Source organism: Eptesicus fuscus, chromosome 5 (assembly GCF_027574615.1).
Source record: "Eptesicus fuscus isolate TK198812 chromosome 5, DD_ASM_mEF_20220401, whole genome shotgun sequence".
Lineage (NCBI taxonomy): Eukaryota > Metazoa > Chordata > Mammalia > Chiroptera > Vespertilionidae > Eptesicus > Eptesicus fuscus.
In genome coordinates, this window is record NC_072477.1 from 190,462 (window position 1) to 217,596 (window position 27,135).

At 48.5% G+C, this 27,135-nt stretch overlaps 1 pseudogene; it reads left to right on the forward strand.

Moving 5' to 3' along the window:
* Positions 1–10,698: 10,698 nt before the first annotated feature.
* Positions 10,699–15,270, forward strand: LOC103304898 (immunoglobulin heavy variable 1-3-like; annotated as a pseudogene).
* Positions 15,271–27,135: the final 11,865 nt, after the last annotated feature.

Consider the following 27,135-nt stretch of genomic DNA (forward strand, 5'->3'; position numbering starts at 1 on the left):
GCCCAGACACTAACCTCCCTGAGGAGGCAGCAGGGCTGGGTTGCATGAAGCATCTAGGAAACCAGGGGGCGCTCAGGACCAACAAACCCAGGGTCCAAGCTCAGAGGCTGTCCCTGGAGGGGTTGTGAGGTCTTCCTATTGTGGTCAATGCTGTCTTCCCTCCTTTTGTCCCCGGGGCAGGTCCTGCTTCCTTCTCTGTGTCTCTAATTAGATTCTCTGCTGGAAAAAAGCAGGAAGTGGCTGTGTTTCAGATCTAGTTGAACTCTCCTCTGAGCCTTTCCTGTCACCAGGTCCCTGATGGTGGCTCTCTGGGTTGTCAAGTGTTAAAGTAAAAAACATTCAGACCTGTAAAGAATTTTGTAACTTTATTTGAGCCAAACTGTTGACAAATACTGGTAAGCAGAACATCAATGAATTGAGATAATGTTCTTGAGAATGGAGGGTTACATCTGTGTTTATACTTTGCAATCAAAGGAAAGGGATGTAGGTGAGTTACATGCAATTCATTGGTGATAGATTAGGGAGGTGAGAGATAGCAAAGCAGGGAACCTCTGGGATCGGGTGAAAGTGAAATGATGGACAGGTGCTTCTCTTACAGAGATGGATACAGGATACTTTAAGGTAATTGACAGCTGACAATTAACTTGATAACAACCACAATGAGGGAATGTCCTGGTGCCCTGAGGGGTCTGGGGTAAAAAGGAAGTTACAAGTTACCCAGAAGTCTCACAGGTATGTTATCTTAGAGGCAAAAAGGCATTTGGGCTCAGCAAAGATCTAAGTTGATCTTTGTCAGGGAAAATACTGGCCTAGGACATGACTACCCACCATAACCTGTTTGTAGTTAAATATTTAATTTTCAGACCATCTTTTGTGGTTATGTCAGGTCTCTGTGAGTTTGTACAACCACCATACAGGCCTCCCCTGAGCTTGTCAGGTTAGCATGTGGCTCCTTTCGTCCACACAAGGAAAACATTGTAGGGGTTCCCGTCCGCTCACTGAGAGCCATGTCCCCCACCCTCCACGCAGTGCTGAGCGGGGAACACAGAGTCCAGAACCCAAACCTCACCTGAGGGTGTTAGCCCCTCGCTCTGCCCCAGGAGGAGCCCTTTGGGGGCAGTAAGCCGCTTGCCTCTCACTGACATGGCTGCACATGGAGGTGTAGGTCGGACCCTGCAGGCGCTGCCTCTCTGTGAGCCTGGCAGCACCCACCTCTCCGTGTGCCCCAGATGGAGGCAGGAAGCCCTGCTGGCCCTGTTCCCCGTGGGTCTCAGAACCTGGTCCCAGGGGACGTGTCCCGACACCTGTCCCGCTTCCCCTGGAGAACCACCTGCATCCTGAGGACCTGCTGAAGGAGACCTGGTCCCACCCACCTCTGCTGTGCCTCCAGCTCCGCAGACACCACCCCATCCTCACCCTCTGTCCTCTGCCGCCCACACTCTCACCCCATGGGGCCTGCACAAGACATCCCGTGTGGATGTGCTCTGCCCTCTCCTTCTCGCCCTGGTAGGTTTGGCCACAAATGCACCCCCAGGTAACCCCCTCATGCCCATCTCCTGTGCCAGGCCCTCCCTGGATCCGAACGCTGCCTCCTGGGGGGTCCCTGGAGCGAGTCCTGTGGGAGACGCTGGGGCGGCACAGGGTGGAAGCGAAAGGACATGGTTCCGTCCAAGAGTCCAGCAGAACTCATAGCGCCTCCTACAGGTCTCACCCGAGGTTGTGGGAAGGGATGCCAGCACAGTGGTCACTCAGAGGAAGGAGGCTGAGAGCAGAGAGTGAACCGCCCAGGAGGCTTAGGAAAGGCTGGGGAAGGCGAGGGCGGGTCTGACTTCAGGCGATGAGGTGCAGGAGGCTCCTCCTCAGAGAAGGGGCAGGAGGAAACCTCCATTTCAGACTGACTTCCGCCCACTCACCAGGAGCTGCGAGAGGCCCTGCTGCTGAGGGCGCAGCAGACCACACTGCAGGTCCCAGTCCCCCTGTGCTCCGCGCAGAGGCCTAGGCCACGCGTGGGAGGAGAGCTTTCCAGGGACCAGAGCTAGGCACTTGGAGAGCCCCTGGGAGGGCGGGGCGGTGGCTGTCTCCCCTCTGCCTGTCCCCCCAGAAGCGCCGCCCTCACCACTGCCCCCTCCCCAGGAAGGCCTCTGAGAAAACCCCTTTCCCAGCAGCGCTGCCCTGGGCGCGTGTTCCAGGAACCCCACGTGGAAGCCTGTGGGCAGAAAGGTGACCTCCTGCCCTGCGAGCCCTCCTGTGTCTCCATCCCCTCTCCCCGCGGGAAGCGGAGCCCTGGGCGGGCGGCACCCCAGGCCCTGGCACAGCTCCTGTGCACCCCTCTTTCTCAGTGAGACTTCCCAAGCACCTGGGCGCCCTGGAGCCACAGGCAGTGCCTGGAGGGCCTTCTGCACACCATGGCCGCCAAGAACAGTCCTCAGGGCCGACCCCGACCCGCTGATGACTGTGCAGCGCAGGCATCCAGAGGTCAGCGTGGGGGGAGGGTGACCGTGGTCAGTATTTTGGGGACCACAGGCAGTGGCCCCGCCAAGAAAGATGGTGCACTTGAGATTCTCAGACCATCGGGTGCTTCTGGCGGGAGGGGCCCCCAGGGCCGCTCGCTGGTGGTGGGGGAGAGGCCCTGACCCCCCTTCCATGTGTCCCCGACAGCAAGGAGGCTGAGAGGGCCCATGCAGACCCATCTGTGACCTGCCCTGAAGGAGTGCCAGCCAGTCTTCAGGATGGAGATCCCAGAAGAAGGCAAAGGCCAGTGCAGTCCAGGTCAGCTGTGCGTTCTCCACACCGTGAAGGTGGACTTGGGGAGGGTGTCGCTCATCAAGAAACTTGAGGAAAGACTGACTGCTTGGCCCGTGGAAAGAGAGCAATTCCTGTCCCAAAGTGTCCAACGCTCCAGGTCTCCCTGGCGTGTGTACGTTTCCGAAAGCCGCTGGTCAGTGTCTGTGTTCTGTGTGTTCATTTGAAGTTCCCAGAACTCTGAAGCCGGTCAGAAACTCGTCCTTCCGTGGGCTCTGGGATCGGAGGGTGTTTCTCGTGCTCTCTCTGCCTCAGTCACAGGACAGGGGAGGCTGGCAGCTCGGAGGAGCCTCAGCTGGTGCTCCAGGAGCAGTGCAGAAACTTGACTGGGTTTTGCAAAAACAGGAAAACCAAAGGCATTGCTTGGATGCTCTTTTACGTCAATATCATTCTATATTGTCTGACTTTTTATCACATTAGAAGACAAGCTTGATGAAAGATTTTTGGTCTGAAGTTTATCAATGATGTTTACCTTTTGGGAAGTGAATGAATTGAATTTGTTTTCCACTATTTAGTAGAATGTATGAAAGAGCTAATGAGGTCCTTATCACCCTCTATAGAAGCAGATCAGATCGATTATGGCTTTGTAACCTCTCTCCTTGTTTAATTTGATATGTCATCAGAATTGGAGGAATATATTTTTAATAAATAACTTTTTAATCAAAAAAATGACAACTGATTTCTTATCTGATTTCCCATGTGTGGGGCAGATGGAGAAGAGGCAGCAATGAGCCATCAGTTGTTAGAAGTCAAATGAAAAAGAAAGTGGATGATGCCCCCCCCCCCCATTTTACATACAACTATGCAAAATGAGAAAGAATTGAGAGAAAAAAAAGGTCCATATGTTTGTACTAAAACCACATCTAAAGAAAATGAGAATAAGTATAAGTAAGCAAATGATGATAATGATGATGATGACCATGATGGTGGTGGTGGTGGTGGTGGTGGTGGTGGTGATAGAATTGGAAAGGAATCTTGGTCCAATGTCTTGGTGGGAACCTATCCTTTCCCACCAATCTGTCATCGGCTTTTTCAAAGGCCTGTGTCAACTTACAGTTGGGCCATTGGGGTCTCAATCCCTAAAGGCATCTGAAGAGGAGGCACCTGCTTTGTTACTTATAAGAAGTCATTGTGTGGACAACCACCATGTCCATAGAAAATGAGAAGAATGGTTATAAGTAAGCACATTGTGGTGATGATGATGATGTTCATGATGATTGCAATGAAGATGATGGACTGAGACAGGAGCCCTGGTCTAATGGAATGAAGGCTCCTCATACAGACACACCGTCACCTTGGCGCCTCCAGTGAGGAATGTCCACTCTTCCAGTGAGTGTGGAGAGATTTCATAAATGGGACCCCAATGAATTATGCAACTTGGGTGATTCATGGTGAGACCATGCGGTTAATCAACCCAAAGGTGTCCAAGTGGGAAGACCTTGGACCTGGGATGGGGTCTCCTTCTAGAACAGAGACCCTGTGACAATGTGCCTGCAGGAATCAGGGGTCCCCTTCCCACCAGTTTGCAGTGACAGGTTCCTTATTTCTCTTGATCCCTGCCTGCATGATCATTAACATTTCTATTTCAATCAACTCCTGCTCATCATTATTCAGGTATTTCCTATGATGATGCAAGCTTTCTCTATGATGCCCTGCACTTCCTTCTGGGCCTTCACTGGAGGAGGCTGTAAACCCACATGTCCAATAACTCTCTGTCCATGAACATCAGGCACATTTCTGTCTTGTGACTCAAATCAAGTCCAGTTTCCTCCCCTCCTCCAGTTCCACAGTCACGTCCACATTTATGGGTAATTTCCCAGCAGCGCTCCCCTCTGGTACCAGAACCTGCTCCAGTCCCTGTGGCTGCTGTAGCCAATCCACATGGACAGTGAAAGCTCAGCATTTTCTAGGGAGTTCTTTGGAAAATCACCCAAAAGAGGACCCATCAAAGAAAATAGTGATGAATTGAACTTTAGTAAATACATTTGTCCCACCAAATATTTTATCAAGTAAATATAATGACAAGCTTTGTAAGGGAATATCTTTCCGAATCCTGTCCCTGATGGGAGAATGTGTGCATTGCACATTAAGGATGGTGTCCTTTCCTGTGAGAAAATGTATGCTAGGAATTCTCCAATTCCTCTCACTCTGAACTCCAACATCACTGATAACACTAGACTGAGAAATCAAGTCACTTAACAGGCTGTCATATCATTTAAAATATGAGATTCTCAATGTTGAACATGCATAATCACTGCTTTTATTTCTAATCTTTTCTCCAGGTTAAAACATGATTATCTCTGATATGATTACCTCGGGGTCTGTGCACTATGCAACGGGCTTGCATAAGGAAGAGTTTTCACAGTGTATTATCCTATATAAGAAAAGCTTAATATGCTAAGTGTCTGGTTGACCAGTTAGCATAACAAGATAATAATATGCGAGGGCCACTCAAATGCTCGTTATGATGTGCAATGAACACTGGATGGCAGACGCTCCAACCACTAGGTTAGCTTGCTGCTGAGGTGTGTGATAGAAACTGAGAGAGACGGTCCTGACATGCCTTGGAGCTCTCCCGCAGTCCCTCCCCAGCTGGCCAATCTCCCATGTCACTCCCCAGCCCCAATGGTGCACTGGTGGGGTTTCTCGGCCTGGCCTGAGCCCTCTCACAATCTGGGGCCCCTCAGAAGATGTCGGACTGCCAGTTTCAGACCAATCCTGAAAGCCAGGACAAGGGACCCCACTGGTGCACGAATTAGTGCACTGGGCCTCTGATAACACAAAAATAGTTTCCAACATCAAGAATCAAGGGTCTCCCCTTCACTTGTGCTTTGGTTGTAGTTACTCATATCAAAGTGAATATCCACCTCAGTCCCTCTACTTATAAGGAAAAGGCTGTCCCACATGCAAATTTCCCTTCAAGCTCCAGGGTACATCCACCCCTGGGCTGAGCAGGCTCACAGCTCTCTCCTCACACAGGGTTGAGGTCTCTGGGAAGACAGAGCGGTGGTCATGAAGAAGATGAGACTGCTGGGTCTTCTCCTGTGCCTGCTGACAGCCCCCAAAGGTGAGGGTCTCAGGGGTCAGACAGGGGTCATAGGATGGCTGTGACTACAAGTGCCTGACAGGACTGATGTTCCTTGTCCCCAGGTGTCCTGTCCCAGGTGCAGTTGCAGGAGTCAGGCCCAGGACTGGTGAAGCCCTCGCAGACCCTCTCCCTCACCTGCACGGTGTCTGGATTCTCTCTGACAAGCTATAATGTACACTGGATCCGCCAGGCTCCAGGAAAGGGGCTGGAGTGGGTTGGGGTTATATGGTATGATGGAAGTACAAACTATAAGCCAACATTGAAATCCCGCCTCAGCATCACCAGGGACACATCCAAGAGCCAAGTTAACTTAGCACTGAACAGCCTGAGAGAAGAGGACACGGCCGTGTATTACTGTGCAAGAGACACAGTGAGGGGAAGTCAGTGTGAGCCCAGACACTAACCTCCCTGAGGAGACAGCAGGGTTGGGCTGCAGGGGGCTCTCAGGACACCAGGGGGCGCCCAGGACCCACAACACAGAGAGCAGCCCCAGGAGCAAGGGCAGAGGCAGTGGGGAGGGAAGGGCCTTCCTGTTGGGCACAGGCATTTCCTCTCAAGCTCTCAGCCGCCTCCATGGAAGGCTCCTGCTCTTTCTCTGAGGCTCTAATTTCCTGCTTTCTCACTGCAGACTCCAGAGGAGGAGGTAGCTGCTGGGAGATGACATATGGGCAGTGATGGGGACTCTCCTCACCACGTTCCTATATTTCCTGCTTTTCTTTCTCAACACAGACCATCCTCAGTGCTCTCATCGGCCTGTGGTTGGAAACTGTCCCACCAAGAGAGACCACTGCACAGCCCCGGCCCCTGTGTGCTGAGCTCGGGCTCTGACCCACATGCCCACCTGCCCCCATAGGGGCCTTCGTACCGACAGGCCCACAGTAAATAAAACAGGTGCATGTCCCACATACAGTGGAAGCTGGATGAAACCATCTGAATGGTGCAAAAGGCCCCTGAAGGCTGCTCCCTGGTTTCCTCACCTGTACAGGTGCAGGATTGGCTGTTTATGGTCCCACGGGAGCAGGAAAGGACCTCAGCTATCTTCCTATAGGTATCATTCCAGCACTGATGTGAGAGGATAGCAGTGTGGGTGCCCTGTGTAGTGTGCTTTAATAGGGACGTTTAACAAGGCTCATTGGAAATCATCTCTTGTTAACAAGCAGCTGACTTGGGAAATCTCTTGGTGAAGGAGACAGCTTTACAGTTTTCCATTCTCTTTTACTTAAAACCATGGGCTAACGTTTGACATTTCATAATGACGATGTTGAGTCCTCTGTAGATCGCTCCTCTGAGGGCTCAGACGGGATAATAACTCAGATAGAGGCTGCTTGTTGGGGTGTTGCTCTATCTCAGCATTTTCCCAGTATCTAAGTCATAGGTGCTGTAGTGGCCCCACCTTCACCTCACTCACGTCTGCAGGATGGAGGAGAGCTCCCACACTTACCTCCTTGCTCCTTTGGTGGGTATCCAGGAGCCATGAGAACCCACTGTGTCTGCAAAGCTTCCCCGAGTCATGCACTGCTCCCCAGAACTCTGTGTGTCTTCCCTTGTGCCCTCCTGATTGACTTGGTGAAACCATGAGCTGGTTCTTTGAAAAGATAAAAAAGATTGAAGAACTATTAGCCAGACTTATCAGGAAACAAAGAGAGGAAACCAAAATAAATAAAATCAGAAATGAAAACAGAGAAGTAACAACCAACACCCCAGAAATAAAAAGGATGGTAATAAAGTACTATGAACAACTATATGCCAACAAGCTGGACAATGTGGATGAAATGGAAGAATTCCTAGAAATACACAGTACCCAAAAACTGAAACAAGAAGAATCAGAACACCTGAATAGGCCAATAACAACTGAGGAAATAGAAGCAGGAATCCAAAAACTCCCAGCAAACCAATGTCCTGGTCTGGATGCCTTCACAGGGGAGTTTTACCAAACATCCAAAGAAGAACTAACACCCATACTCCCCAAACTATTCAAAAAAATTCCAAGAGGAAGGACCACTCCCAAACTCTTTTTATGAGGCCAGCATTACCCTTTTTCCAAAACCAGATGACACTCCTAAGAGAGACAATTATAGCCAATATCCCTGATGAACACAGATGCTAAAATCCTCAACAAAATATTAGCAAAATGGATCCAGCAATATATTAAAAAGATCATGCACCATGTCCAACTGGGATTCATCCAGGGATGCAAGGCTGGTACAATATTCACAAATCAATAAACGTGATACATCACATATACAAATTCAAAGACAAAAATAACATGACCATATATATAGGTTCAGAAAAAGCATTCCACAAAACCCAACACCCACTTTTGATAAATACTTTCAGCAAAGTGGGAGAAGAGGACTCATATCTCAACATAATAAAGGATATGTATGACAAACCAACAGCCAGAATCAAACCCAATGAGCAAAAACAAAAACCATTCCCCTAAGAAAGTGAACAAAACAGAAATGTCTGCTTTCACACTCTTATTCAACATAGTACTGGAAGTCCTAGCCACAGCAATCAGACAAGAAGAAGAAATAAAAGGTATCAAAATTGGAAAGGAGAAAGTAACACTCTTATTATTCATAGATGACATGATATTGTATATGGCAATCCCTAAAGATTCCAAACACAAAAAACACACCTAGACTTAATAAATGAATCCAGCTATGTAGCAGGATACAAAATTAACATCCAGAAATCGATGGCACTTTTATACACCAATAATAAATTCTCAGAAAGGGAACAAAACACACAATCCCATTTACCATAGAATCAAAAAAAATTATGATACTTAAGAATAAACTTAACCAAGCAGGTAAAAGACTTGTACTCAGAAAAATTCAGGAGGTTGAATAAAGATATAGAGGAAGATATAAACAAGTGGAAAATATACAGTAATCATGGATTGGTAGAATTAACATTAAAAGGTTCATATTACCCAAAGCACTCTACAGATTCAATGTAATCCCTATTAAAACTGCAATAGCATAATTCACAGACCTACAACAAATACTCCAAAAATTAATATGGAACAAAAAAAAAACCCATTTAGCTTTAGTAATCTTGAGAAAGAAGAACTGCGGTGGAGGGATCACAATACCAGATATTGAATTATACTCCAAAGCCATGGTAATCAAAACAGCCTGGTATTGGCACAAGAACAGGCGTATACATCCATAGAACAGAACAGAGAACCCAGAAATCTACACAAGTCATTATGCTCAATTAATATTTGACAAAGGAAGCAAGAGCATACAATGGAGCATACAAAACAGTCTCTTCAATAAATATTGTTGGCAAATTGGACAGATAAACTTGAAGGGGGAAAAAGAAAACAATTCATTAACATACACCACACACAAGAGTAAACACAAAATGGTTAAAAGACTTCAATGTAAGTAGGGAAACCATAAAATTCCTAGAAGGGACCAAAATCAGCAAAATCTGATACACCTCTCATAACAATGTGTTTACAGATACATCTCCCAGGACAAAGGAAACTAAGGAGAAAACAAACAAATGGGAATACATCAGAATAAAAAGTGTCTGCACAGAAAAGAAACCATCCACAAAATGAAAAGGAACCCCACAGAATGGGAGAACATATTTGGCAAGGATACATGCAATAAAGGGTTAATATCCAAAATGTATAAGAAACCCATACAACTTAACCAAAGGAAGACAAACAATCCAATTTAAAAATGGGCAAAGGACCTAAATACACACTTCTTCAAAGGGAACATTCAGATGGCCAAGAGACTTAGGAAAAATGCTCAAAGTCAGTGACCATCAGAGAGATGCAAATTAAAAGGACAATGAGGTATCAGCTCACACCTGTCAGAATAGCTACCATCAGCAAATCAACACATGACAAGTGTTGGTGAGGTTGTGGAGCAAAGGGAACCCTAATACTCTGCTGGTGGCAATGCAGGCTGGTGCAGCCACTAATGAATACAGTATGGAGTTTCCTCAAAAAATTAAAGATGGAACTGCCATTTGACCCAGTGATCCCACTTCTAGAAATATATGCTAAGGGACCCCAAACACCAATCAGAAACAATGTGTGCACCAGAAACAATATGTTCATAGCAGCACAATTTGCAATAGCTGAGATCTGGAAACAGTCCAAGAGCCCATGAGTAGCTGAGTGGATAAAAAGCTGTGGTACATTTATGCCATGGAATACTATGCAGCAGTAAAAGAGAAGGATCTCTTACCCTTTGGGACAGCATGGAGGGACCTGGAGAGTATCATGGTAAATGAAATAAGCAAGTCCCAGAAAGAGAAGTATCACATGATCTCACTCATATGTGGAACCTAATGAACAAAATAAACTGATGAAGAGAATGAATCCAGAGACCTGGAAGCATGGAGCAGAATGGGGAATCTCAGAGGGAAGTCATGGTAGGGTGGGTGGGTGGGAAGAAGTCAACCAACAAACTCATATGCATATAAGCTTAATCCAGGGACACAGATAATAGGATGGTGAAGACTGGGGGAACCCGGGGCGGGGATGGTTGAAGGTGTTAATGGGGGATAAAGGGGACATGAGTAATACCTTCAACAATAAAGGTACAATTTAAAGAAAAAAGAATTAGGACTTGGACCCTCAGACTCCCACTAAACATGGTCCCTGTGTCACCATCTTCTCTCAGGTGGGGTCAAAACCTTAGCTATGAAATACTCTGCCTCATGATATGCAAAAGAGAGGAGGCAGAGGAGGTTAAATATGGGTAAGTCTGTGCCCTGAGGGCATCACCCACAGCCACACTCTCCCCTACAGAAGTGCTCCCAGCACAGCCCCCACCATGGACTGCAGCTGGAGAACCCTCCTCCTGGTGGCCATGGCGACAGGTAAGGGGCTCCTGTCCTGGATAAGGAGGATCCAGGGAGAGTCCATGGGGGTTCCACTCACTCCTGTCTCCTCCCACAGGTGTTCCCTCCCAGGTGCAGCTGGTGCAGTCTGGGGCTGAGGTGAGGAAGCCTGGGGCCTCCGGGAAGGTCTCCTGCAAGGCTTCTGGATACACCTTCACCAACTACTGGATGTACTGGGTGCGACAGGCCCCAGGACAGGGGCTTGAGTGGACGGGGAGGGTTAACACTTTATTTGGAAACACAAAGTATGCATAGAAGTTCCAAGGCAGAGTCTCCATCACCACAGACAAGTCCACAAGCACAGCCTACATGGAGCTCAGCAGCTGAGAGCAGAGGACACGGCCATGTATTACTGTGCGAGACACAGTGAGGGGAAGTCAGTGTGAGCCCAGACACAAACCTCCCTGAGCAGACAGCAGGGCTGGGCTACAGGGAGGTCTCAGGACACCAGGGGGTGCTCAGGACCAGCACAGGGCCCTGACCAGGAGCAGGTGGAGAGTTAAAGAAAGATACCATTTCCTGCTTCATCTTAAAATAGTTTTGCTCACAGGCTCAGCAACAGAACTCACAGGAAGCCCTGTCCTAGGTCTAGTTTTAGGGATTGTGTTTGTGAACAAAAAGGGGGCTCTGTCCTAAATCTGACAAAACTCAGTGACTGACAGGACCCTCACAGGAGGCTCTGATCACACATTCCTACCTGGGCAGTCCTGGGGGTGGGCACGCCCCAGGCCTATAACTTCTTTACTAAAAGGCTCCTCTTTGCCTGAAGCACCCCCGTCCATGGTTCCTGTGCATCCGGGTTAACACACCTGTGACATCAGCGTGACCACCCTCAGGAGAGCACCTCTTGGCCATCTGTGTGTCCACTTTGGAGACTTACCGATTAGGCCCTTTGACCACTTTTTCATTGTATTGTTGTCTTCCTTTTGCTAAGTTGTATGAGTTCCTATACATTTTTTAGATTAACCCCTTACTGGACGTACCCATGCTGCTGCAAATGGTAAGAGTTCTTTCTTTTTCACAGCTGCATAGTGTTCCATGATGCAGATGAACCACAGTTATCCAATCGTCTGTTGTCGGGCACTTAGGCTGTTTCACACCTTAGTTATTGTAAATTGCACTGCTATGAGCATAGGGGTGAATGCATTCTTTCTGATGAGTGCATTGGTTTTTTTTAGGATGTATTCCTAGAAGTGGGATCACTGGGTCAAATTGGAGTTCCATTTTTAATTTTTAGTTGGAACTCCATATTGTTTTCCATTATGGCTGCCCCAGTCTGCATTGCTAATGGACCAACTCAAATGAGGAACAAAAATAGACCCAGAGACATAGAAGCATGAACAGACCATGGAACCTCAGAGGGAAGGCAAGGGTGGGGGTTGGAAGAGATCAGCCAATGGACTTGTCTGCATATATGCCTCACCCAGGGACACAGACAATGGTGTGGTGAGGGCCTGGGGAAGGGATGGGAGTGAGCAGGAAGAGGATAATGGGGAGAAAAGGGGGAACTATGCAATACTTTAAACAATAAAGATTAGAAGAGAGAGAGAGAGAGAAAACCTCCTGTTCACTATCTTGTCACCCAGTCATCGCCTTGCTCTCTCCCACCACCATGTCACTCCTCATCTTCCCTCCTGAACTTCAAATGCACAAACGCAGCTGCAAACGGTTATTCTCTGGAGATTTGGAGGTCTTGTTCCCCCACAGTTGTCATCCATTTGGCCGCAATAAAATATTATCAAGTATTCTCTACATGTTAGGACATTTCTTATATCAAGATATTGTCTTTTCTTCATTTACAACACATGTTCATACACGGTTTTCCTCCGTGTGCAGAGGGAAGCTCACACAATTATGAAACACCTGCTACTGGTACAGAATTTACCAGGCGACCAAGAAATACACAGGAGCACCCTGAGATACAGGAAAACCCACTCATTTCCAGATGCACTAGTGCCGTGACTCAGGGGAGCTGTGTCCAAATCCTGAGCGAGACAACATGGAGGAGGAAGCTTTCTCTTTATACCCTCTGGTTTCTTTGTCCCCCAAATATGGATCAGACTTCCGGACCTTTTGGGGGCTTTGCAAAAAGCCCCGTGTGCTGGGATGGGGGCTATGTGAACACCTAAAGGCCTGGCCTGGAGCCAGCGCTGATAACCCTCTTTGTATGGCTCATGAGTTATGGCCTCTGTAACATGGGAGTGTTTAGGTAAACAGGTCTTACAAGATCAAATAATTAAGGAAGGGGCAGTGACTAGACTATAGGCTAACAGGAATATGCATTAGGGACAATGATTGACTCAGTACAGAGTCAGGCTGCTGGTCTCCTACATTCTTTCACAAATGTCTTATTTTCCTCATCACAACCTCCACAGGATGAATTTTTAGGAGTTCGCACCCTTTGGTGTGGGCACTGATGCTCCAACCACTGACCCACAGCATCCAGGGTAGGTTTTCAATGATGGAAACTCTCCCACTGTGAGAGGCTGGGAAACAGGACTTTTGCACATGAACAGCAGGGAAGATCAGGGAAATGTGTGCTTTCAGGAGGCAGCTGTTTGCTTGTGAGAGTGGCAGCAGGTTAGAAACGGAGGCTGCGGCCACAGCGTCCAGCCCAGCCTCTCCTGCCTCCTCACATGCATATGTTACAGTTTTGTGGACGATCTGATTGTGAAAAATAACAAGGAGAATCTTTCAGTCTCAAAATAAAAGCATCATCCAATGCAAATTCTTATTCCCAAACCCCAGAGAGCAACATGGCCCACAGCGGGTGAAGGAGAGCGAGAGGAAGCCCCATCCATGCACATCTGGGGCAGCACCCCTGGGTCCTCATTAAAACCCCGAGGAAGGAGGACACTCAATCCTGGAAGCTGCCCCCAAAAGAATGGGGTTTGGGTTACGGGTCTCAGGAAAGGAGGGAGGGAGGGTGGGTCAGGACAGGACCCCCTGTGGCCAGCATCCTTGAGTCCTTTCCCATCTGGGTCGCCCCTAGGATGACAAGGTCAGGCAAGCAAACCAGGGTCACAGCTGCACCTTATATGCAGACTCCATGCAAATGGGGCTCTCCTCCTGCTCATAAAAGGGGGCCCTTGCCTGGCATGTTGGGGAGACACCCAGAACCCAAGCGCCTGAGACAGGACCCCAGCGGCTCCACCATGGACTTGGTGCCAAGCTGCGTTTTCCTCCTGATCATTTCTCAAGGTCATTGTCAGGAGTGGGGAGCGCTGAGCCCTGTGCCTGTGCCTGTTTGTGCTTCCATGTGATTCTAAGTCCCCCTGTGTCTCTGTGTTTGCAGGTGTCCAGTGTGAGGTGCAGCTGGTGGAGTCTGGGGGAGGCGTGGTGCAGCCTGGGGGGTCTCTGAGACTCTCCTGTGCAGCCTCTGGATTCACCTTCAGTAGCTCTGGCATGCACTGGGTCCGCCAGGCTCCAGGGAAGGGGCTGGAGTGGGTCTCATACATTAGTAGTGGTAGCAGTACCATATACTACGCCGACTCTGTGAAGGGCCGCTTCACCATCTCCAGAGACAATGCCAAGAACACGCTGTACCTGCAAATGAGCAGCCTGAGAGCCGAGGACACGGCCCTGTATTACTGTGCCAGGCACAGTGAGGGGAAGTCAGTGTGAGCCCAGACACAAACCTCCCTGAGCAGACAGCAGGGCTGGGCTGCAGGGAGGTCTCAGGACACCAGGGGGAGCTCAGGACCAGCACAGGGCCCTGACCAGGAGCATGAGGAGAGTTAAAGAAAGACACCATTTCCTGCTCTGTCTTAAATTAGTTTTGCTCCAAAGCTCAGCCACAGAGCTCACAGGAAGCCCTATCCTAGGTCTAGTTTTAGGGATTGTGTTTGTGAACAAAAAGAGGGCTCTGTCCTAAATCTGACAAAACTCAGTGACTGACAGGACCCTCACAGGAGGCTCTGATCACACATTCCTACCTGGGCAGTCCTGGGGGTGAGTACACCCCAGGCCTATGACTTCTTTACTAAAAGGCTCCTCTTTGCCTGAAGCACCCCTGTGCAGGGTTTCTGTGCATCCGGGTTAACACACCTGTGACATCAGCGTGACCACCCTCAGGAGAGCACCTCCTGGTCACTCTCCAGGCACCCAGTCCCCGCCTCGCTCTCTCCCACCTCCATGTCTCCTCACCTTCCCCCCTGAACGTCAAACGCACAAACGGAGCTCAGATGGTTATTCTCCGGAGCACTGGAGGTCTTCCTTCCCGACAGTTCTCGTCCGTTTGGCTCCAATAAAATCTTATAAAACATTCCCTACAGGTTTGACATTCATTACATCAACATGTCTTTTCTTCATTTACCACACATGTTCACACACGTTTCTTCCCCGTGTGGAGAGGAAGGTGCACACAATTATAAACACCTGCTACCTGGATGGAATGAGTTCTTATGAGTTCACAGGTGTTGGAGATGAGGCAAGTTTGCTGTTGGTTGTCATGGACATAAGTGTCCCGTCTTTTTCCAGCCCAGCTGGTGTGCCTGGGAGTGTGAGCATCAACCTATGAACCAGGAGGTCACGGTTCAATTCCTTTGTCAAGGCTCATCCCAGGTTGCAGTCTCAATTCCCAGGAGGTGGGGGACAGGAGACAGACCATTAATTATTCTCATCATTGATGTTTTCATCGCTCACTAGCCTCCTCTCTGGAGTCAAGGAAAACGTATAAAGAAGAAGAAGGAAAGAAAGGCTTCCCCAGCTGTGCCATCTCCCCTGTGACACTCTGGCAGGTTCCACTGCTGATTGAATTGGCATAAAATCCACATAATAAATGAACCACTTTGAAGTCATTGACATGAGAACCTCTAAGCCTGTGGACTATATTTTTAAGAGTTTATTTGAGCCAAACTTGATCACCGGAACAGCGAGCCCAGCTTCTTCTGTCCCCGGGATCAGGGGTCACCAAGTCCAAGAATGAAATCGGGGACCAGAAGGTTTAAGCAAAAGCGTGGAGCGTTTATTACAAGCAGATTCAGGCTCCCCGCACGGGGAGGGGCCCCTGATGGGCTGTCCCTGAAGCCTGTGGTCTAGGGTGTATATGTACCACCAGCCTGCTCCGTGTCCACCCGTGTGCCCACCTGATTGTGCCTCATTGTTCCTGCCCAGCAAGGGGCCTGCACGTCCCTGTTCCCTGTGTGCGTTCACCTTACTGTCCCAGGCCCTCCCTCGTTTCCAGGCCTCCCGCTCTGAGTCCAGAAACACTCTGCTATTTCTGCCTGGTTGGTGCCTGTGGTTAGGCTGCTCAGACTGCCGTGTCTGCCCCTGCCTACCATCCACCTGCCTTGGTTTCCCATGGACCCTGCCCTGTCTGCCTGCCCGTCAAGCTAACTCCCCTCAAAGCCACCCCTTCTGGACGTGTGTCTGGGGTCCTCCAGGAACAGGAAGCTCATCTTCCTAAAACACAGGGTTTCCTAACAAACACCAGAGTCACTGCTCAGCCCGGGCCCCTCCTCCCGCCTCTGCTGGCCTGGGATGGGCGCTGCCCCCTCTGTTTTCTCTGTTGTTGGTAGATTTTCGGGGCGATAGCTCTTCTCCCTTCTCATTCTCTGTTTGTTCAAAAGGAGTCACTGAGCAGAAGGGACAGAAGCAAAATGGTGGTGTAGGCAGCTCCAAACTCTTGTTCTTCCACAAAAACATCAAAAACCAAACGGAGACTCTCAGAACTGGCATCTGTCGGGCTCTCGAACACAGTCAGACCTGCAGCAAAAGAGCAAACCCCGAGTCAAGTACATGCTACTCAGAGAGGGAAGGAGCCCGGCTGGTGTGGCTCAGGGGCTGAGCATTGGCCCAGGAACCACCAGGTTCTGGGTTTGATTCCCATTCAGGGCACAGGACCTGCGTTGCAGGATCAATCCCCAATAGGAGTCATGCAGCAGGCAGCTGATCATTGATTCTCTCTCATCACTGATGTTTCCATCTCTCTCACCTCGTTTCCTCTCTGACAGCAATAAAAATATATTTTAAAATAAGAATAAAAAATGAAAAGAAAGAGAAGAAAGGCTTTGGGGTGTTTGACCTGCCCACTTTCCAAGTGGTGGTGGCCGCCTTCCCAGAGGATCAAGGGACCACAGTCCCAGATCCCTGTGTCCGTCTGTCCTCACCTGGGGCTGTGGGAGGGTGGACACAAGTGGCCGCTCTCCTCTGAGAAGGGAGGTGCTCACCTGCCCCCAAGGACGACATGGTGCCTCAACTCTCTACCCAGGGTTTTGCTTCAAGAGCCAACTTATTCCTTTTTAAAATCATTTTTTGTAATTAATTAGTTTTATTATTTATTTAATTTTTATTATTAATTTGTTTGTTAATCCTCACCGAGGATAATTTTTCATTCATTTTTAAGGCTAGTGAAAGAGACAGTGAGAGGAACATGGATGAGTGAGAAACACATGAACATGGATGAGTGAGAACACACTCAGGGTCCCAGCTCAGAGGCTGTCCCTGGAGAGGTTGTGAGGGCTTCCTATTGAGGTCAATGCTTTCTTCCCTCCTAGTGTCCCAGGGGCTGGTCCTGCTTCCTTCTTTGTGTCTTTAATTAGATTCTCTGCAGGAAAAATTGCAGGAAGTGACTGTGTTTCAGAGCTGGTTGACTTCTCATCTGCGCCCTGCCTGTCACCAGGGCCCTGATGGCCGCTCTCTGGGTTGACAAGGAAAACATTGTAGGGGTTCCCGTCCGCTCACTGAGAGTGACGTCCCCACCCTCCATGCAGTGCTGAGCGGGGAACACAGAGTCCAGGCCCCAAACCTCACCTGAGGGTGATCAGCCCCTCGCTCTGCCCCAGGAGGAGCCCTTTGGGGGCAGTAAGAGGCTTGCCTCTCACTGACATGGCTGCACATGGAGGTGTAGGTTGGACCCTGCAGGTGCTGCCTCTCTGTGAGCCTGGCAGCACCCACCTCTCCGTGTGCCCCAGATGGAGGCAGGAAGCCCTGCTGGGCCTGTTCCCCGTGGGTCTCAGAACCTGATCCCAGGGGACGTATCCCAACACCTGTCCTGCTTCCCCTGGAGAACCACCTGCATCCTGAGAACCTGCTGAAGGAGACCTGGTTCCACCCACCTCTGCTGTGTCTCCAGCTCCACAGACTCCACCCCATCCTCACCCTCTGTCCTCTGCTGCCCACACTCTCACCCCATGGGGCCTGCACAGGACGTCCCGTGTGGCTGTGCTCTGCCCTTTCCATCCCGCCCTGGTAGGTTTTGCCTTAAATGCAGCCCCAGGTCACCCCCTCATGCCCATCTCCTGTGCCAGGCCCTCCCTGGATCCGCACACTGTCTCCTGGGAGTCCCTGGCGCGAGTCCTGTGGGAGACGCTGGGGCAGCGCAGGGTGGAAGCGAAAGGACATGGTTCCGTCCAAGAGTCCAGCAGAACTCACAGAGCCTCCTCCAGGTCTCACAGGAGGTTGTGGGAAGGCATTCTAGCCCAGTAGTCACTCAGAGAAAAGAGGCAGAGATGTGGAGAGGGAACCACACAGGAGGCCGAGGAAAGGCTGGGGAAGGCGAGGGCGGGTCTGACTTTAGGCGATGAGGTGCAGGAGGCTCCTCCTCAGAGAAGGGGCAGGAGGAAACCTCCATTTCGGATTGACTTCCACCCACTCGCCAGGAACTGCAAGAGGCCCCGCTGCTGAGGGCACATCAGACAGCGCTGCAAGTCCTTGTCCACGTGTGCTCCGCGCAGAGGCCTCGGCCACACGTGGGAGGAGAGCTTACCAGGGACCAGAGGCAGGTGCATGGAGAGCCCCTGGGAGGGCGGGGCGGCGGCTGTCTCCCCTCTGCCTGTCCCCCTAGATGTGCTGCCCTCACCACTGCCCCCTCCCCAGGAAGGCCTCTGAGAAAACCCCTTTCCCAGCAGCGCTGCCCTGGGCGCGTGTTCCAGGAATCCCACGTGGAAGCCTGTGGACAGAAAGGTGACCTCCATGCCCTGGGAGCCCTCCTGTGTCTCCATCCCCTGTCCCTGCGGGAGGCGGAGCCCTGGGCCAGCGGCCCTCCAGGCCCTGGCACAGCTCCTCTGCACCCCCTCTTTCTCAGCCAGACTTCCCAAGCACCTGGGCGCCCTGGAGCCAGAGGCAGTGCCTGGAGGGCCTTCTGCACACAATGGCCGCCAAGAACAGTCCTCAGGGCTTGACCCCGACCCTCTGTTAACTGTGCAGCGGGGGCATCCAGAGGGCAGCATTGGGGGAGGGGTGAACGTGGTCAGTATTTTGGGGACCACAGGCAGCGGCCTTGCCAAGGAAGATGGTGCACATGGGACTCTCAGACCGTCGGGTGCTTCCTGCGGGAGGGGCCATCCAGGGCTGCTTGCTGGTTGTGGGGGAAGAGGCCCTGATGCCCCCTTCCATGTGTCCTCGACAGCAAGGATGCTAAGAGGGCCCGTGCACACCCATCTGTGACCTGCCCTGAAGGAGTGCCAGCCCGTCTTCAGGATGGAGATCCCAGAAGAAGGGAAAGGCCAGTGCAGTCCAGGTCAGCTGTGCGTTCTCCACACCGTGAAGATGGACTTGGGGAGGGTTGTTGCTCATCAAGAAACTTGAGGAAAGACTGACTGCTTGGCCCGTGGAAAGAGAGCAATTCCTGTCCCAAAGTGTCCAACGCTCCAGGTCTCCCTGGCGTGTGTACGTTTCCGAAAGCCGCTGGTCAGTGTCTGTGTTCTGTGTGTTCATTTGAAGTTCCCAGAACTTTGAAGCCTGTCAGAAACTCGTGCTTCCTTGAGCTCTGGGATCGGAGAGCATTTCTCGTGCTCTCTCCGCCTCAGTCACAGGACAGGGGAGGCTAGCAGGTCGGAGGAGCCTCAGCTGGTGCTCCGGGAGCAGTGCAGAAACTTGACTGGGTTTTGCAAAAACAGGAAAACCAAAGGCATTGCTTGGGTGCTCTTTTACGTCAGCATCATTCTATATTGTCTGACTTTTTAACACATTAGAAGACAAACTTGATGAAAGATTTTTGGTCTGAAGTTTATCAATGATGTTTACCTTTCGGGAAGTGAATGAATTGAATTTGTTTTCCACTGTTTAGTAGAATGTATGAAAGAGCTAATGAGGTCCTTATCACCCTCTATAGAAGCAGATCAGATCGATTATGGCTTTGTAACCTCTGTGTTTAATTTGGCATGTCATCAGAATTGGAGGAATATATTTTTTAATAAATAACTTTTTAATCAAAAAAATGAAAACTGTGATTTCCTATCTGATTTCCCATGTGTGGGGAAGATGGAGAAGAGGCAGCAATGAGTCATCAGCTGTTAGAAGTCAAATGAAAAAGAAAGTGGATGATGCCCCCACCCCATTTTACATACAACTATGCAAAATGAGAAAAAATTGAGAGGAAAAAAAAGGTCGTTATGTTTGTACTAAAACCACATCTAACAAAAATGAGAATAAGTATAAGTAAGCAAATGATGATAATGATGATGATGACCATGATGATGGTGGTGGTGGTAGTGGTGGTGGTGGTGATAGAATTGGAAAGGAATCTTGGTCCAATGTCTTGGTGGGAACCTATCCTTTCCCACCAATCTGTCATCGGCTTTTTCAAAGGCCTCTGTCAACTTACAGTTGGGCCATTGGGGTCTCAATCCCTAATGGCATCTGAAGAGGAGGCGCCTGCTTTGTTTACTTATAAGAAGTCATTGTGTGTGAATAACCACCATGTCCATAGAAAATGAGAAGAGTGATTATAAGTAAGCACATTGTGGTGATGATGATGATGTTCATGATGATTGCAATGAAGATGATGGACTGAGACAGGAGCCCTGGTCTAAGGGAATGAAGGCTCCTCATACAGACACACCGTCACCTTGGCTCCTCCAGTGAGGAATGTCCACTCTTCCAGTGAGTGTGGAGAGATTTCATAAATGGGACCCCAATGACTTATGCAACTTGGGTGATTCATGGTGAGACCATGTGGTTAATCAACCCAAAGGTGTCCAAGTGGGAATACCTTGGACCTGGGAAGGGGTCACCTTCTAGAACAGAGACCCTGTGAGAATGTGCCTGTAGGAATCAGGGGTCCCCTTCCCACCAGTTTGCCGTGACAGGTTCCTAATTTCCCTTGATCCCTGCCTGCATGATCATTAACATTTCTATTTCAATCAACTCCTGCTCATCATTATTCAGGTATTTCCTATGATGATGCAAGCTTTCTCTATGATGCCCTGCACTTCCTTCTGGGACTTCACTGGAGGAGACTTTAAACCCACATGTCCAGTAACTCTCTGTCCATGAACATCAGGCACATTTCTGTCATGTGACTCAAATCAAGTCCAGTTTCCTCCCCTCCTCCAGTTCCACAGTCACGTCCACATTGATGGGTAGTTTCCCAGCAGCGCTCTCCTCTGGTACCAGAACCTGCTCCAGTCCCTGTGGCTGCTGTAGCCAATCCACATGGACAGTGAAAGCTCAGCATTTTCTAGGGAGTTCTTTGTAAAATCACCCAAAAGAGGACCCATCAAAGAAAATAGTGATGAATTGAACTTTAATAAAATTAAAAAATTTGCCCCACTAAATATTTCATCAAGTAAATGTAATGACAAGCTTAGCAAGGGAATATCTTTCTGAATCCTGTCCCTGATGGGAGAATGTGTGCATTGCACATTAAGGATGTTGTCCTTTCCTGTGAGAAAATGTATGCTAGGAATTCTCCAATTCCTCTCACTCTGAACTCCAACATCACTGATAACACTAGACTGAGAAATCAGGTCACTTAACAGGCTGCCATATCATTTAAAATATGAGATTCTCAATGTTGCACATGCATAATCACTGCTTTTATTTCTAATCTTTTCTCCAGGTTAAAACATGATTATCTCTGAAATGATTACCTTGGGGTCTGTGCACTATGCAATGGGCTTGCATAAGGGAAGAGTTTTCACAGTGTATTATCCTATATAAGAAAAGCTTAATATGCTAAGTGTCTGGTTGACCAGTCAGCATAACAAGCTAATGATATGCAAGGGCCACTCAACTGCTCGTTATGATGTGCAATGACCACTAGATGGCAGACGCTCCAAGCCATAGGTTAGCTTGCTGCTGGGGTGTGTCTGATAGAAACTGAGAGAGATTGTCCGGACATGCCTTGGAGCTCTCCCGCAGTCCCTCCCCAGCTGGCCAACCTCCCATGTCACTCCCCAGCCCCAATGGTGCACTGGTGGGGTTTCTCGGCCTGGCCTGAGCCCTCTCACAATCCGGGACCCCTCAGAAGATGTCGGACTGCCAGTTTCAGACCAATCCTGCAAGCCAGGCCAAGGGACCCCACTGGTGCACGAATTAGTGCACTGGGCCTCTGGTAACACAAAAAAAGTTTCCAACATCAAGAATCAAGGGTCTCCCCTTCACTTGTGCTTTGGTAGTAGTTACTCATATCAAAGTGAAAACCGACCTCAGTCCCTCTATTTATAAGGAAAGGCTGTCCCACATGCAAATTTCCCTTCAAGCTCCAGGGTACATCCTCCCCTGGGCTGTGCAGGCTCACAGCTCTCTCCTCACACAGGGTTGAGGTCTCTGGGAAGACAGAGCTGTGGTCTAGAAGAAGATGAGACTGCTGGGTCTTCTCCTGTGCCTGCTGACAGCCCCCAAAGGTGAGGGTCTCAGGGGTCAGACAGGGGTCATAGGATGGCTGTGACTACAGGTGACTGACAGGACTGATGTTCCTTGTCCCCAGGTGTCCTGTCCCAGGTGCAGCTGCAGGAGTCAGGCCCAGGACTGGTGAAGCCCTCGCAGACCCTCTCCCTCACCTGCACTGTGTCTGGATTCTCTCTGACAAGCTATGGTGTACACTGGATCCGCCAGGCTCCAGGAAAGGGGCTGGAGTGGGTCGGGGTTATATGGTATGATGGAAGTACAAACTATAAGCCAACATTGAAATCCCGCCTCAGCATCACCAGGGACACATCCAAGAGCCAAGTTAACTTAGCACTGAACAGCCTGAGAGAAGAGGACACGGCCGTGTATTACTGTGCAAGAGACACAGTGAGGGGAAGTCAGTGTGAGCCCAGACACTAACCTCCCTGAGGAGACAGCAGGGTTGGGCTGCAGGGGGCGCTCAGGACACCAGGGGGCACCCAGGACCCACAGCACAGAGAGCAGCCCCAGGAGCAGGGGCAGAGGGAGTGGGGAGGGAAGGGCCTTCCTGTTGGGCACAGGCATTTCCTCTCGAGCTCTCAGCTGCCTCCAGGGAAGGCTCCTGCTCTTTCTCTGAGGCTCTAATTTCCTGCTTTCTCACTGCAGACCCCAGAGGAGGAGGTAGTTGCTGGGAGATGACTATGGGCAGTGATGGGGACTCTCCTCACCACGTTCCTGTATTTCCTGCTTTTCTTTCTCAACACAGACCATCCTCAGTGCTCTCATCGGCCTGTGGATGGAAACTGTCCCACCAAGAGAGACCCCAGCACAGCCCCAGCCCCTGTGTGCTGAGCTTGGGCTCTGACCCACATGCCCAGATGCCCCATAGGGGCCTTCGTACTGACAGGCCCACAGTAAATAAAACAGGTGCATGTCCCACATACAGTGGAAGCTGGATGAAACCATCTGAATGGTGCAAAGGGCCCTTGAGGGCTGCTCCCTGGTCTCCTCACCTGTACAGGTGCCAGGATTGGCTGTTTCTGGTCCCACAGGTGCAGGAAAGGTCCTCAGCTCTCTTCCTATAGGTGTCACTCCAGCACTGATGTGAGAGGATAGCAGTATGCGTGTCCCAGGTAGGATAGTTTAATAGGGACATTAAACAAGGTTCATTGGAAATCATCTCTTGTTAACAAGCAGCTGACTTGGGAAATCTCTTGGTGAAGGAGACAGCTTTACAGTTTTCCATTCTCTTTTACTTAAAACCATGGGCTAACCTTTGACATTTCATAATGACAATGTTGAGTCCTCTGTAGATCACTCCTCTGAGGGCTCAGACGGGATAATAATCCAGATAGAGGTTGCTTGTTGGGGGATTGCTCTATCTCAGCATTTTCCCAGCCTCCATGTTATAGGTGCTGTAGTGGCCCCAACTTCACCTCACTCACGTCTACAGGACAGAGGAGAGCTCCCACACTTACCTCCTTGCTCCTTTGGTGGGTATCCAGGAGCCATGAGAACCCACTGTGTCTGAAAAGCTTCCCCAAGTCATGCACTGCTCCCCAGAACTCTGTGTGTCTCCTCTTGCCCCTCCTGATTGACTTGGTGGAACCATGAGCTGGTTCTTTGAAAAGATAAAAAAGATTGAAGAACCATTAGCCAGACTCATCAGGAAACAAAGAGAGGAAACCAAAATAAATAAAATCAGAAATGAAAACGGAGAAGTAACATCCAACACTCGAGAAATAAAAAGGATGGTAATAAAGTACTATGAACAACTATATGCCAACAAACTGGACAATGTGGATGAAATGGAAGAATTCCTAGAAAAACACAGTAGCCCAAAACTGAAACAGGAAGAATCAGAACACCTGAATAGGCCAATAACAACTGAGGAAATAGAAGCAGGAATCCAAAAACTCCCAGCAAACCAATGTCCTGGTCTGGATGCCTTCACAGGGGAGTTTTACCAAACATCCAAAGAAGAACTAACACCTATACTCCCCAAACTATTCAAAAAAATTCCAAGAGGAAGGACCACTCCCAAACTCTTTTTATGAGGCCAGCATTACCCTTTTTCCAAAACCAGATGACACTACTAAGAGAGATAATTACAGGCCAATATCCCTGATGAACACAGATGCTAAAATCCTCAACAAAATATTAGCAGATTGGATCCAGCAATATTTTAAAAAGATCATACACCATGACCAACTGTCATTCATCCTGGGATGCAAGGCTGGTACAATATTCACAAATCAATAAACGTGATACATCACATATACAAATTCAAAGACAAAAATAACATGACCATATGCATAGGTTCAGAAAAAGCATTGCACAAAACCCAACACCCACTTTTGATAAATACTTTCTGCAAAGTGGGAGAAGAGGACTCATATCTCAACATAATAAGGACATGTATGACAAACCAACAGCCAGAATCAAACCCAATGAGCAAAAACAAAAACCATTCCCCTAAGAAAGTGAACAAAACAGAAATGTCTGCTTTCACCACTCTTATTCAACATAGTACTGGAAGTCCTAGCCACAGCAATCAGACAAGAAGAAGAAATAAAAGGTATCGAAATTGGAAGGGAGGAAGTAACACTCTTATTATTCATAGGTGACATGATATTGTATATGGCAATCCCTAAAGATTCCAAACACAAAAAACACACCTAGACTTAATAAATGAATCCAGCTATGTAGCAGGATACAAAATTAACATCCAGAAATCAATGGCACTTTTATACACCAATAATAAATTCTCAGAAAGGGAACAAAACACACAATCCCATTTACCATTGCATCAAAAAAATTATGATACTTAAGAATAAACTTAACCAAGCAGGTAAAAGACTTGTACTCAAAAAAATTCAGGAGGTTGAATAAAGATATAGAGGAAGATATAAACAAGTGGAAAATATACAGTAATCATGGATTGGTAGAATTAATATTAAAAGGTCCAAATTACCCAAAGCACTCCACAGATTCAATGTAATCCCTATTAAAATTGCAATAGCATATTTCACAGATCTACAATAAATACTCCAAAAATTAATATGGAACAAAAAAAAGACCCCATTTAGCTAGAGCAATCTTGAGAAAGAAGAACTACAGTGGAGGGATCACAATACCAGATATCGAATTATACTCCAAAGCCATGGTAATCAAAACAGCCTGGTACTGGCACAAGAACAGGCATACACATCCATGGAACAGAACAGAGAACCAGAAATCTACACAAGTCATTATGCACAATTAATATTTTACAAAGGAGGCAAGAGCATACAATGGAGTCAAAACAGTCTCTTCAATAAATATTGTTGGCAAATTGGACAGATAAACTTGAGGGGAGAAAAGGAAACAATGCATTAACATACACCACACACAGGAGTAAACACAAAATGGTTAAAAGACTTCAATGTAAGTAGGGAAACCATAAAATTCCTAGAAGGGACCACAATCAGCAAAATCTGATACATCTCTCATAGCAATGTGTTTACAGATACATCTCCCAGGACAAAGGAAACTAAGGAGAAAATAAACAAATGGGAATACATCAGAATAAAAAGTGTCTGCACAGCTAAAGAAACCATCCACAAAATGAAAAGGGAGCCCACAGTATGGGAGAATATATTTGGCAAAGATACATGTGATAAAGGATTAATATCCAACATATATATAAAACAAAAATCTTACCCAAAGGAAGACAAACAGTCCAATTAAAAAATGGGCAAAGGCCCTGACTGGTTTGGCTCAGTGGATAGAGGGTCGGCCTGCGGACTGAAGGGTCCCAGGTTCGATTCCGGTCAAGGGCATGTACCTTGGTTGTGGGCACATCCCCAGTAGGGGGTGTGCAGGAGGCAGCTGATCGATGTTTCTCTCTCATCGATGTTTCTAGCTCTCTATCCCTCTCCCTTCCTCTCTGTAAAAAAATCAATAAAATATATTTTAAAAAAATGGGCAAAGGACCTAAATACACACTTCTCCAAAGGGAACATTCAGATGGCCAAGAGACATGGGAAAAATGTGCAGAATCACTGACCATCAGAGAGATGCAAATTAAAAGAACAAAGAGATACCAGCTCACACCTGTCAGAATGGCTACCATCAACAAATCAACAAATGACAAGTGCTGGTGAGGGTGTGGAGCAAAGGGAACCCTCCTACTCTGCTGGTGGGAATGCAGGCTGGTGCAGCCACTAAGGAACACAGTATGGAGTTTCCTCAAAAAATTAAAGATGGAACTTACATTTGACCCAGTGATCACAGGTTTAGGAATATAAGCTAAGGGACCCCAAACAACAATCAGAAACAGTGTATGCACCCCTATGTTCATAGCAGCACAATTTGCAATAGCTAAGATCTGGAAACAGCCCAAGTGCCCATCAGTAGCTGAGTGGATAAAAAGCTGTGGTACATTTATGCCATGGAATACTAAGCAGCAGTAAAAGAGAAGGATCTCTTACCCTTTGGGACAGCATGGAGGAACCTGGAGAATATCATGGTAAGTGAAATAATCCAGTCAGAGAAAGACAAGTATCACATGATCTCACTCATATGTGGATTCTAATGAACAAAATAAACTGATGAACACAATGGATCCAAAGACCTGGAAGCATGGAGCAGACTGTGGCTCTCAGAGGGAAATCGTGGTAGGGTGGGTGATTGGGAAGAGGTCAAACAACAAACTCGTATGCATATAGGCTTAATCCAGGGACAGAGACAACAGGATGGTGAAGACCTGGGGCACCAGGGGCATGCTAGAAGGGTCAATGGGGGATAAAAGGGGACATGAGTAATCCATTCAACAA